This window comes from Ornithodoros turicata, chromosome 4, assembly GCF_037126465.1.
Source record: "Ornithodoros turicata isolate Travis chromosome 4, ASM3712646v1, whole genome shotgun sequence".
Lineage (NCBI taxonomy): Eukaryota > Metazoa > Arthropoda > Arachnida > Ixodida > Argasidae > Ornithodoros > Ornithodoros turicata.
In genome coordinates this window covers 72713730-72727296 of record NC_088204.1, presented here as the reverse complement: position 1 = coordinate 72727296, position 13567 = coordinate 72713730, and the positions used below count along the sequence as shown (strand labels likewise).

General features: G+C 45.8%; 2 long non-coding RNA genes across 3 annotated transcripts in view; one reads left to right on the top strand and one right to left on the bottom strand.

Annotated features, from left to right (window-relative positions):
- The window catches only part of LOC135391856 (uncharacterized), a 231398-nt gene that overhangs the window by 141706 nt on the left and 76125 nt on the right, over positions 1-13567 (bottom strand). The window lies entirely within an intron of this gene.
- LOC135393460 (uncharacterized) lies at positions 9338-12822 on the top strand. The gene is made up of 3 exons (XR_010422635.1): positions 9338-9393; positions 9523-9540; positions 10717-12822. It is a non-coding gene; the product is annotated as an uncharacterized LOC135393460 (long non-coding RNA).

Sequence of the window (13567 nt, the reverse complement as noted above, 5' to 3'; positions counted from 1 at the left end):
AGAAAGAGTAAGAAAATAGAAAGCGCCGCGTGACTCTGGCTTGGCTGTCGGCAGTGATGGGCGACGTAGTTCACGTTGATAAACTTCCATTCAGTTCAGTAAGTTGTCGATTCATTCATCCTGTGGTGACGTCATATCATCACGTACCAAACAGTGATGCCAGTGAGTCAAGGAGCTCAGCTCTGGGTCGCTCTATACCATTACGATTATTTCCAGGTTGTGAGAGGTTTCTCATTCGTTACGCAGAAGTAGAAATGCGGAATATTGGAATAATATGGAATATTAATATTTCAGATATTTAAAAACAAAACTTTAGGTTTTAGACCTAACCTAACCTAACCAGTGGAAGAGTTTGAAATACTTACTGTACCGGTGACGTTCAGTTAGCCCACCGCGGGTTATATTTGTGTAACCCTAATCGAAATACCAGGGCCCATTACTAGATAACTGCGAGAACATCGACTACATCTTCCCCAACGTTGACCACTCGATTTACGCGATTAGATGCGCACATCAATGCCTCCAAAGCGCGTGGAAGGTTTGGACTGCTTACGTCTGGGACACGTGGATTTGTCCTTTTTTTCTCTCCTTTTTCTTTCGTTTTTTTTTTTCTTTTTAGCTGTGCGCAATTTAGTTTCGCTCCAGGAATTATCCGTATTACCACAACATGAAATGCTGCATCTGTATGATTACTGTGAGGTCATTTCATTTACTGATTCCTAATTGAAATTTGTAATCAAGTCCGGTGGGCTGAGTCTCGATCAGTTGAGTCCCCAAAAGGAGTAGACCTCCCGCCGCGAAGATTGTTGTTTGTTCCCATTTCACCGTTGCTTCTGCAACGCAGTTATGCCAGTGACTTTTCTGTTTGGATGTTTTCGCGCTGTGTGTGAGCTTTGCTAACTAGAACATTCTTGTGCGACTGTTGTCCTCTTGACCGTGAGGATTTTGAAGAGGGAGAAGTTTCGAAGATGACCAATGCTACAATACAATGCTAAGATTAGATTCAATTGTCTTTAGGTGGTTATTAGATTACATGATGAATAGGTCACAACGTGTTGTAGTTAATGGTGCTAATTCGTGTCGATCCTTCGTGACCTCGGGTGTCCTTCAGGGGTCCGTTCTGGGGCCCTTGCTCTTTTTAATATATGCTCACGACATTACAACGAATATTCAGTCGAACATCCGATTATTCGCAGATGACTGCGTTGTGTATCGCAAGGTATCAGGACCGAATGACGTTCTCTTACTTCAGAGAGACCTTGACGCTATTGCTGCCAGGTGTGCTACATGGGGCATGACCCTAAATACTAGTAAATGTAAAGTTCTTCATTTTAACCGCACTAGTCGCACAAGAATACATTCGTATGTAATAGGATCTGTCCCTCTCGCGCTGACAAATGAATACAAATACTTGGGTGTTTTATTCCAGTCTAACTTACACTGGGGGAGTCACATCAATCAGGTTGTGTCCAGGGCAGGTCGTACTTTGTTTTTTCTTAGACAGAACTTTAAGCGGGCGCCGCGTAATGTAAAGGAAACCGTTTTCAAATCATACGTTCTCCCCATATTAGAGTATGCTTCGGTGGTGTGGGATCCACAGCAGGAATATTTACAGAAAAGGATTCAGGGAGTTCAGAATATGGCAGCGAGGTTCGTGTCGGGTAATTATTCTTTTCGTATCCGCTCTCATAAACTCATTGCCGACTTAGGGTGGGACAATTTAAAGAATAGAATGCGACATAATCGATTGAAATTAATGTACGATATTCATAGCGGAAACACTGGTCTAAATAAGGATGAATTTCTTCTACCACCTGTGTATGTATCGTCCAGGATGGATCACCCTAAAAAAAATTGAACCATTGCGTTTTTCTACGAGTGTTTTAAAGCAATCTTTCTTTTGTTCCACCATTCGAGAGTGGAATTCTCTGCCCCAAGAAGCCGTTAATGCTGCCAATGATACATTATTTATGGCTAAGATTAGGTGTCTTATGCACTGATTCTTTGTTTTTGTTGTTACTCTTCTTTTTTCTTTTTTTTTTCGTTTCTACCATGTAATACTGTGTGTAGTCAGTGTACAATATTGGTGTGTTTTTCCTGAGAATGATGCAAGTAGCATCACCATTGTACTTCCTCACTCCTCTGCTGTAATGCCTCACGGCGCTGCAGGGCTCTCTGAATAAATAAATAAATGACAAGTGAACTTCAAGGAGAAAAACACCCGTGCGTGAACTCAAAACGCGGTTGCAACTTCGTGGGAACGCTTGCACAGGTGCAGTCTCATTTCATCGGAGAATGTACTGAATACGGCGTGATATGCCTCATGTGCAAAGCTGAAGTACATCATCGAGACATTGTCAGTCATTACAGAGAATCGTGTGCTGGTGTCCAGAAACCACTTTGTACAACTTGGGAGGAGCTTGCAGAGGGTTGCTCCGCGGGTGTGAATGACTGGGCTGACCAATTAGATTTCGATAGTTTTTAGAAGTTGGCTATCGACTACAACCACCTCTTGAACAGACCTCTCGAGGACCTTGCTCGTGATGCTGGCAACAGTAAGAGCAATATTCAGCAACAATGAGATGAACAAACGCAAACTAGTGTGAAAGCAAAGCGTCCCAACAAAGTAGAAGCACTGCTTGCGAGTGAACAGCACGTGGCGAATCCATCAAGCGAGTGACAGTGTTATTATTGCGGCACAACTGTATGAAAGGTTGGAGCGAGTGAGTCAACAAGTGCTCGATTCAGCCCGGTTTTCACGAAGTTGAAGTTTTGTCGAAGCAAGTCGAAGCTTTCTCGAAGTTTTACCAAGAACTATGGAACACTCAAATGCCACCGCCATCTTTGCAAAACACGCAAACGCTTCCAACTGAAAATGAAAAAATTCGCGTTGTGTCTGTCCCTTCGTGTTCCCTAGTCTCGGGGTTTTTACATTATTCATTATGCTTCAACTGGTTGGTTACGTGAGAGCTACTGCTAGAGATGACATCCATGTCATTGACCACGGGTGGGGGGTGGTATGTTTAGTGCAATGTTAAAAAGAGAGAGAGAGAGAAGGGAAAGGTTAGCCACTGTTTGCTATTCCCAAAAGCTATCAAGCAAACAACGGGTTTACATGTAAACACTCCAATATCATATACTGCACTGAATGTGGCAACTGCTCAAAGCAGTACGTTGGTGAAACCGATCAGCCAATGCAGAAGCGCCTTACTGTGCACAGAGCTGCGAAATTTTTGCACTTTCAAGTTTTACGATGTAATGGGATTAAACTGTACATTTTAGAAGCCGGCTTCCAAACCAAAGCGGAAGGGGCACGCTGTGATGTCATATCTAATACAAAAATTTAATACTTGCTCAACATCTACCATGGACATGGGACCCTAGAAACACTTCACAAATTAAACATCGCCAGACCTTTTGTTCCTTGTTTACTTTTGTCGTCTTTATCGTATATCAACGCTGTTATTCTTTGCCTGACTAGTATTTTCTTCAAGTATTGCAAGAGAAAAGGGGAGAGGAAAGACCTGCAAGCTCCTGAGGCCTCCCCCACGTAACCCCTAGCTTTGCTGCAAAGGTGCATTCACACACATAACGCACATCGGCAACCTAAGAAACTTCTCAAGGAAGCCAGTTGTTCACACAGGTTGTAGAGCCTAGTGGGATTTTTCCCATATGCTCAAGCTGTTGACGCCTTAATACCCATGCATCCTTTTAAAATGCCACTCCTAACCCTTTAAATGCCATGCCAATCACGGAAACCCTGCCCAGAAGAAGAACTGCCTCCGTTTGGAAGATGCAGCTTGTCTTGATAAGTTGCATGTGCTTGACAGCGTCCTTGAGCTCCTCCCTTACCATTTCCATACAGATTCCATGGATTTTGCAGCGTTTTATGTGCACTTGCTGTACTCCCAAACGCTGCCGCAGTACAAGGAAACCCTCTTTGATGTTCGAGAGCTCGGGGAGATGCTAAATGAAGCAATGTGATAATGTGCATGGGAGCCTTGTTCTGACGCTTTTGTGCCTTGCCGATGCAGTCTGTGAAGTTGCAAGTACTACTCACCTGGGTCAACATGGCGAGAGAGACGAAAGATGAGGTGAGAGAAGAAAGATGACTCAGTCTGAGAAGCCCGTCGGAACCAACCGAGATCTCATTTGTGTGATAGGTTCGGACACCGAGCCTGGAGAATACCGCTACAAGCGCCAGGAGGAGTCCACGGGCTCTAGCGCGAAGTGGTTTCCTACCCGTAATAAATGAGGACACTCCCGGCTTCTTTCAGCATTACGTCACTTGGTCTCTTTAGCATTCTTGTTTGCATGGTATCGTGGCTCCCTCTGCATCGGACGAAGACAAGTGTGTCGTCTGCTATGATATCAACCATCTTGACGTCCACTTACAGCACGGGCCGCGACAAAGCATAAGCTATACACCACACTTTGGAATTGAGTAAATAAACAGCAGCGGGCTATTTATAAATAAATAAATAGATGAATAAATCGATAGATGAAGTGAAATAGATGAATATGAATAGATGCTCAAATAAATGGAGAAATCGTTGTATGCAGAACAGAACCCCCCAGCAACGACCAACCGCCTACAAATGGCGGCTTCGCGACGTTTGTTTCTGCAAAGGGCCGACCCCACCTAGAGTCACTAAATAGGGGTACAGAGCATCGCATTCCTTTTCCGCGCCGGAGCCGCCGTTCGGTGTCCACGATTGGGCCTTTCGTGTCACGTGGTTTCTCCTTCCAAGAACTCTCCATCCATGTTGAGTCACATCCCCGCAAAACTGGTGTCCTGGGTTCTGGCTCGACTGCGCGTTGCCCTCCAGCTCAAGGGGCAGATTTGCGTACCATTGCTAGGCGACGCAGCCGCGCCTGACTCAAGATGGCGGGCTTGCTCGCCCGCGTTGCTCAGTGTCGCTACTCTGCTTCCTATTTAGTGACTCTAACCGCACCCATACACGGAGGTTACTATTATTCGGAAACCCAAGAGCCTTCGATTTGCGACATAACGCGGAGTGTGCATCACTGCTATTGTTCGGTACCCTTCATAATGCGTTGTATAAACATTGATGAATGACTAAAAAGGACTCGATGAACTAGATGACCAGAATGAATGAGAATGAAAATGAATAGTGTGTATAGTGTATACTATTGTTGCTCATGTGTCGAACTACTAGTTCCTTCTGATGTTTGCCCAATCTGTCATTCTTCTCTATTTTATTTATATATGTTATTGCCCAGTAGCGCGGACATACACAAAAATACAAATAAAAGGCCGTATGTTACTCATATAGGTCAGACTTAACGACGGATACGATACCTTCACCCGGTACGATTCCATCCGGTTGCGGTTCTCAGAAAGTACTAATAATAATAATTGAGGGTTTACGTCGCGAGAGAACTCAGATCATGAGCGACGGCACAGCGGTCGGTCTGTGGACTACTTTCGCCCACCTGAGGGTTCTTTTACGTGCGATAAAAGCTCATCACACAGTATCCTGCATTTAACGGCGGAAGACGGCGTGTCTAAGCTACTGGTACCCTGCCACCAAGATGCTGGAAGTCCTCGGCCGGGTTCGAACCCGCGATCTGAGCCACCGAGGCCGGCGATTCTCAGAAAGGTAGACAAAGAATTTTCCGCCGCCTTCATCACACGTGGGCTACTCTCCTCGATTCTTCTACTGACACTTCTTATCCCTCTCTCTCTTTCTTATCCTGTTATTTTTCTTCTTTTTTTTGCTGTAAGACTCCTCCTGATTGGAGCTGTCATCTCACACAGATAGCCTATATCAGGGGTCACCAAACTTTCAGTAGGGCACATACCTGGTGACGCATAAACCTCTAATTCCTGCGAACGTACCCATAGTTAGTAAAACATTAGAGCTCTCCAGCTGAAACGTGTGTTTCGTATATTATATGAATTTTAGCATTAACTTTGCCTGATATTTGGCTCTGACATATCTAAAATTATCAGTATGTTGACAGCGTTGCTGCATACATTATTATCGCAGGGCCCCAAGCAATGTCCACAAGGACCCCTGTGGTACATCGAATAAATATATCAATAACTTGCGTTCACGAACACACACCATCGCTCATCTTTATTTTCGACGGGAACATCGTACAGACAGTAATGTATTGGTGCGAAAGAAAAGAAAACGAAAACGGTCTCTCTGACCTGAAACGACTGAGCCTTACGGGTAATGGCGGACATCTTGCAAGTGTGACCTGGTTACCCAGGGACGCCAACAGTAGCACGTTCCTGTATAATCGCAACACAGGCCGTAGTTTGCACGATCCACGACCCGGCACGTCCCATTGCAGTAACGATCTTGAAAGTGGAACACGTCCAAGCATGGGACGTCAGTCAAAACCCGTCTCTCTACGTCTCCTGGCTGGGGTGCAAGAGGCCAGTTTGCGCAAAAGGGGTCCCCTGCCGTATGACGTTCCGGTCCGGTTGGGTACGCGACTTCTCTCGGCCGTACAGGTCCGTATCCTCCTCCGGTGGTGGTGGTGGTGAAAGGGCTTGCCGTTGTCGGCCTCACGTATGTGGGCAACGTCACGACTCACGCCCTGGGGAAATGTGCGTCCTGGGCCGACTTCTAGGGGAACTGTGCCGACATATGTCTGAAAGCGTCTGAGGAAAACCCAGGAAAAACCCCAGACAGCACAGCCGGCACCTGGATTCGAATCCGGGTACCTCCCAGTCTCGACGTGACATGGCTAGCACGCTAACCACTGAGCCACGGGAGCTGGTAAATCCTGGTAAATCCTGGTAAAAGCTGGTATCCTCCTCCGTATCTTTGGGCTGTATTGTGTAGAAACATCCAATTAGCGACAAAGAGCTGTAGCAAAGGAGGGACCGACATGGAATACACCCAGCAGCAGGAGGGGACCCAGGCCCTCATTTGGGGTGATCGTGGTGGTGGTGAGGGGAGGTTTCTTTGCCGAAGCGCGTAGCTAAGGGCGGGAGAAGAAGAAAACCGAATGTCCCCCTCCCACTGGATCCGCTATTGCCCAGTGGTGTGGTCACTCTATGGCAGTACCGTGAACATGCACCGCGCATTCGTTTTTACGCATTTTTGCATACGTTTTCAAACCGTACATTACACCTTCACATTATAACCCTTCTTTTTAAGCGCAGAGGAATTTCAGAACTTTCTCTGTCAGTGAAAGCGATGCTGTGCTAGCACACGTGTGATCTTGTCATCCAATTCCCCAGAACTGCTCTCAAATCTCCCTTTCCACCTGTTCACTGGGCGCAAGTATGTTTTATTACGGTGTTGCCAAAAAGTCCCTTCGCGGCAGCGCATCCTCACGTGTTGCCCTAAAGTTGCCACATTATTTCACATGTTAGTCTTGCGTTCATTGATGCGTGTGTTTACACACCTACCCGTGTGACCTATACAAATCCCCCGCGGCTCATCTTACAGAGGATAAATGAGTGGTTAACATGATATGATTTTGGCTCACTCAAAGACAGGGATTGCTCTAATGTACTACGAAAACCACGTGTGACTCTATGGTTGCCCCACGACTTCAAACTTACTTCAAACTTACCAAGAAGCGTCGAGACACCTGGAAGTTTAAAGAAGTAAACGCTTCATGAAATGTTTCGTTTCAGCGCATATTTAAGGAAATAAAAAGGGGAAGTTAAGCCATAACGAAACAAATTCAGAGCAAGGACTTACTAGTGAGGAGCAGGAGGACGACCGATATCTTCAACATCGCCATGCTCTCAATGACAGGTCGTGAAAGGTCTACTTAACAGTGCGAAGGCTTGAAGGTTACCGTCGATGTGCGCTTCAGTGGTCGGCTTTCTTGTTAGGATTTAACGATGCCTTTGCAGCTGCGTGGCGTTCCCAGAAAATGTATGAAAGACGTGTTATTTTCCTTAATGGGATCTAAGTGTTCGTGAGTTCGAGGCCAGCATTTGAGGACTTCGCTCGAACGCATTCAATGAATATTTTACGACGAGCCAAGTAGTTTTAGTTCATGGTCGCTCTTCATCTATCCGAAAGTCTTTTGGCGAAGGGAATTAGGAGCAACCGTAACAGTCTTAGAAGTCTTAAGGAGCTTTACAGAACTGCCGTAAAAGAAGTATGCGTTTGGTTAATGAGAGCTGAGCGTGAGGCACGTCATGGTTAGCAGGCTAACATGACTAGCTATTCATACAGCGGTTGTTCATGGGCTCCGTAGAAATGAAAATTGAATTGAACGTCCCTTTCTACGTATGCAGCTTATCACTTGAGCATAATTAGCTGGGTTGTATGATCTTGCGATATTGAAGAAAACAGTCCAACCCCAAACTTTATGAAGTATCCGAAAAATCAACGTCCCTACAATACGTCCCCACGTCCCTATATAGAACATGTATTCTGGAAAACACCGTGTGCGCCCCGGCAATAAATTGAGGTCCTCCTCCACTGAAAGGCTGACTTGTATCGCGTGTCTGCACTCAGGAGCACACAGAACATGCACAAATTCCACACGTTTCATAAAATAGATCAAAAAGCGCCGGCGTACATTGTACAGCCCTTACATAGGCTGGACGGGTCCAGGCATCCAGGTCCAGGTTTTATGGCAACGTTGCGTCACTCCAACCGATGGCTTGCCCAGAATATTGTCCTTAGGGGCGCTGCGTTTCGCAGGGGCTTCACAACATGTAGGCTACTCCCGCGTATTTTCATGTTTTTGACAAAATATTGTGCAATCTAAAAAAATGTTATGGGACGTCCGCGAAATTGTGTGCGTGAGCGGGGGGGGGGGGGGGGTAGGTGAGTCTTGATAAATCACTGGCTCCAACACCGTTAGACAGTCTGTTCCCTGTGAATCTTCATTTTCCTACAACCTTTCATTAATCTCATCATGCTTCATTTTGCTCACTTGCTCTCTCTCTCTGTACGTGAATGTATTTCTATGCAGAGCGATCCGATGATTGTGAGGATTCCAGTTACGACGACCCGCAGCAGCCGGAGGTCTCCCAAACGCTTCAGCACCTGAAGAAAACCAGGGTTGCTAAAATGCTGAATTGTTAGGAATTCAGGTGCGCCACATGTTAAAGTGAGCCCTCAGGACCATCGAGATCGAAATGGTCAGAAGGCAAGCCTGAGCTGTAATCTGCACTGGTATGAGATGGATAGTGTTTCTTGTCTGTAAGTATATGCGCTTGCCTCTTATTTAAATCGATTGGGATACAAGCTGGACACGTCAGCTTCTACTTGTATGTCACGAACACTGGCTCTTATCAGCGAAAGGGAAATGTTTTATTGCCTTTCTGAAACCGTCGCACACGTGTGTGCATATAGTTCTACTGAGACCACAGACAGACAGACATGGATGCTGGCTTGATGACACACATACTATCAGTAATCACGCTCATCGTCACTAGTAAGGCCTTATGAATCATTTTGTCGAACACTAAATCACAAATAAGCGATTTATTTCGTAAACGGCCATTCAACACATTGCTCAAAAGAGGCAGTTTATGACTCATTCACGTTTTGTTTACCCTTCCAGCTGCATCGACGACTGTAGGTAAGGTATTGATGTTACCGTACATGACTCTTACAACGTGCTAAAAAACCTCGGAAGCAGAGCAAATGTGAGGGAAATGTAGGCTGCTAACGCTAGCTATGGACACTATTTGATTACATTGGGGAACATTTCCTTTTCGGTTACAGGGATCGGCAATGTACCCTGTGCAGGTCAAGTGGACACCTTCTTGCTGCACTAGCAACCTCTCGAGGCTTTGCTTCTGAGTGAAACTTGTCCTTGTCTAGTCCCGCAAGGCGAGGGGGAAGAACGAACAGCTGCTTTTGTCCTCCCCCGCATTTAAAAGGACATTAAGCAGCGAAAATTTCTCCTCGCCGAATGAAAGATGTTACCTTGACAGTAATACAAAAGGAAAAGGATTCATACGTGTTGTACCCAAGTGACCTTTTGAGCGATTGAAAACGCCATCCCTCGACGCCTTCCCTCTACTTCTCTTTCTCAAGAACACCGACAATGTGGAGTGGGCTTTCATTGGTCTTCTCAAACGATTTGGCCAATCATCGTCGGACATCGTTTTCAGGTGACCAATCTCAGGCCATTCCGCATTGTCCCGTACCTTGGGAAGGATGTTTTTTTTTTGTGTGTTTTTTTTTTGCTTATAAATTGCAAGCGACGCAACAATGCATGCATCTGCCCGGAGGTGTTTTTTCTTTTTTTTTTTTCTGAAGGTTCTTTGCGTGTACCTCAGTCTAAGAATCGGTGACAGGTATGAAGCTCCAATGTCAAGCTTGAAAAGGCCCTTCACGAGAATCCTGGTAATCAAGAAACATTACGGTTAAGACGGTTCAATTACTTTCTTCATGACCTTCCACCAATTTCGTGCACTCGTGAGGGCGAGCAATATCTCGTTCTTTATAATCATGGGTTAAGCAACCGCCGTGTTGTTTCACACGCTCACCAGTGTCTGAATAGATAGTTGCTTTCATGTAATTTTAACTACGTGTTCAAGAAAAACAAACTATGTCTAGAGGTCCACTGTCCATCGGTTACAAGCTCGCGCGTCATGGTAGTGTTAGATTAGTGCGGCCACGACGCTGTGTCTATGTCTCGTGCTTTTGGCACAATTCGTTACGTTTCGGCTCTTCCCATAGTCCTGCTGTTCTCATCAAAGTCCGTTTAGCACGAACTATAACTCACATCGTTGTCTTTCTTCACCAGAATGTTTCTCTACAGCAATGACCCGAAGATTCGAAAGAGATCTTCTACCGGGACATGTACCTGCACCGCTGTCTACGCTCACTCCCTGGTCTCTAACCGAGAACATAGCTTGGGGAAACGGTCGTTCTAAAGGCGGGATCGCCTGCACCTTTTTTCCAAGCACACCCTCTGGAGGTGACGGGCTTTGGCTGACCGACAGGCCCTGTAATGACGACATGGACAGGCACTGTGATAAGGTGTGCCGACAGCTGGATCCTGTAAACACTGGCTTGTGCTGCTGGCCAGTAGAGACGTGCTTCTGTTGGAAGCCTTTAGTGCACTTCACATAATCTGCAAACGACGTCCGCTGTATATCACATGCCTATATATACGAGGGATAGTCATGGAGTTTTAATTATCACCTCGAAAGAATCAAGCTGCGACCATGAAACTTGGTGATGGTGGTAGTCCTTCTCTACATGTTCACCCTTCCCAAGCAGCACAATGTACTGAAAGTCGAGTGGAATACGGGTGGACGGGTATGTGGAAGGCCTTGAGCAGACCCGTGAAACTAAAGAACATGGATAAGACACATACCGTCCACCCCTATTGCACTCGACTTTCAGTAGATTGTGCTGCTTGGGATTAGAGAGTTTTAGCAGACCGTGGATAACGTGGCTAGCGTCTCACCATATCAACCGGGACCAATCAGTGAATGAGATTCTGAGTCACTCACGAGTGCGATTGGTTCCGATAGAGACGATAACTTTATCAACGGTATTACTAAACCTCACTATTTTTCCCAAGGATGTATAACTTGGCGGAGGCCCTAGTTGTAGAAGTCTGCATTTTGGCTGTTCAGGAAAAGGTTCTACCTCGAAAACCATCTCGCCGTCATTCTAAAAAAAAAAAAAAAAAAAAAAAAAAAAAAAAAAAACTTGCCAAGCACTGGGTTCTTCATCCGAGGAAAGAGGAAGAAGCGCCATGTCAGCAGAATTGGGGGGAGGGGGGGAGGCAAAATTTGATAGCCCAAAGAGGAAGCACGTGTAACTGTGTCTTCTGGAAAATGAGCTGGACCGTTGTCGTGGAGCAAAAGCACCCCCTTGGACAGCTTCCCGCGACGCTTTTCTCTTGACAGCCTCCCACAACCTCGTCAGCAGATTTCAGTAGTGTGCTCCTGTGATGGTTTGCTGCCCCCTACGAGCATAATCTGTTAGCACCACACCATGGCAGTCCAAAGAAACACTCAGTATCACCTAGCCAAATGATGGTTGGGTCTTCGCCTTTTTTGGCGGGAGTGATTCCGCATGTTTCCACTGCTTGCTTTGCTCCTTTGTCTCTGGGTCTTAGTGGTACACCCAGCACTTGTCCATGGTGACTAGGCGGCTAAAGAAGTCATCTGGATTGGCCTGACACAGCCGCAAAATTACCGCTGCCGACTCGGTTCGGCGCACTTTTTTAATGGGCGTGAGCAGCCGCGGAACGCAGCGGGCGGCGACCTTTGTCATGTTCAAAATACCGTGCAAGATGTGCAGAACTGATCCATGGCTGATTTCTCTTCGAGTACCAGGGTCTCCTCTTGTGTTGCGATTCCCGGTTCCTCAGAGAGAGATGGTCTCCCACTTCGTTGTTCGTCATTCAGACTTGCTTGACCACACTGGAAGCGTCTGTGCCAACTAACGACTGTGTCATATGATGGTGCATTGTCGCAATACACTTCCACCAACTCAGCATGGATTCTTTCAGCCTTGTTGCCCTTCAAATACAGAAAACGAATTACCGCGCGATACTCCACTTTACTAATGGGCTGCGTCTTTTTTTTTTTTTTTTGCTGCTCTAGCGGCGTGTGACGCGGGGATTTCAAAGTGTACGAAGACTGCAGACATGTATCTACCAACAAACCAAAAAATAAGTATCCAACTATTCTTTTTCGATCATTAAAACTTTATGACTACCCCTCGTATCGTCTACCTTTACGTCTCTATCGCTATTATATCTACATGACGGCTGGGTGGAGACGTCCGCTGAACGAGTCCTTGTTCAAGTCCCTTACGTCGGTGGGATGGAGCTAGAGCAACCCTGTGGGAACCGTTATTTTACTGTAGCTACAAACCTAGTCCTCGTTCCCGGAATAAATGTGTATTGTGCGTATGCGCCCTCTCTCTCTCTCTCGCTCTCTTTCTTAGTGCAGTGCGGTACTAAGAAGGATGTCCTAACATTATGCTTGCACCAAGTTTTTAAAACGAGTGAGTGCTCTACGTGAATGGAACCTGCTGTAGGTTGTTCGCAGTATTGTAGCGTGAGTCGCAAGGATTTCTCTTTGTTGTGCATATTAAATGAATTAACGAGGGCGCCTTCAGAAACCCAGGTATTTCCAATAATCTTCGCTTTATGTGGACGCGTTCCTCTTTTTCTTTCATGCTTCGAAAGAAGGCCCGCGAAATAGAAGTACTACGTACTTCGCTAATTGATCTTATTGTTCGTTAGGTACAATTTGAAGAAGAAAATGCTGGAGACTATGATGCACCACTGCTAATATTCACTCGGCCTCACTCGTGCAGAGCTATTTGTCCATTTTGAACTTTGGTGCATGCAAACTGGAACGCTCTATTTTTTAAATACGTTAGTAAGACATTTTGTACATTTTGTTTTTCATTTATTGTCAGCCGCTGTTTCATGAGCCCGCCCTTCGTTCGTTCGTTCGTTGGCTTAAGATACTGTTTCAAACTTATCTCCATCTTTAAGAAAAACTTTCGAATTTCCTAATAATGGCAGTCTTTTATGTTGCCAAATATGTAGCCAAATTTGACAACTAACACGGACAGTGTTCGAGTTGTTTTTCAAGTTGTGAACCTTAAAATCACAGCTTCCA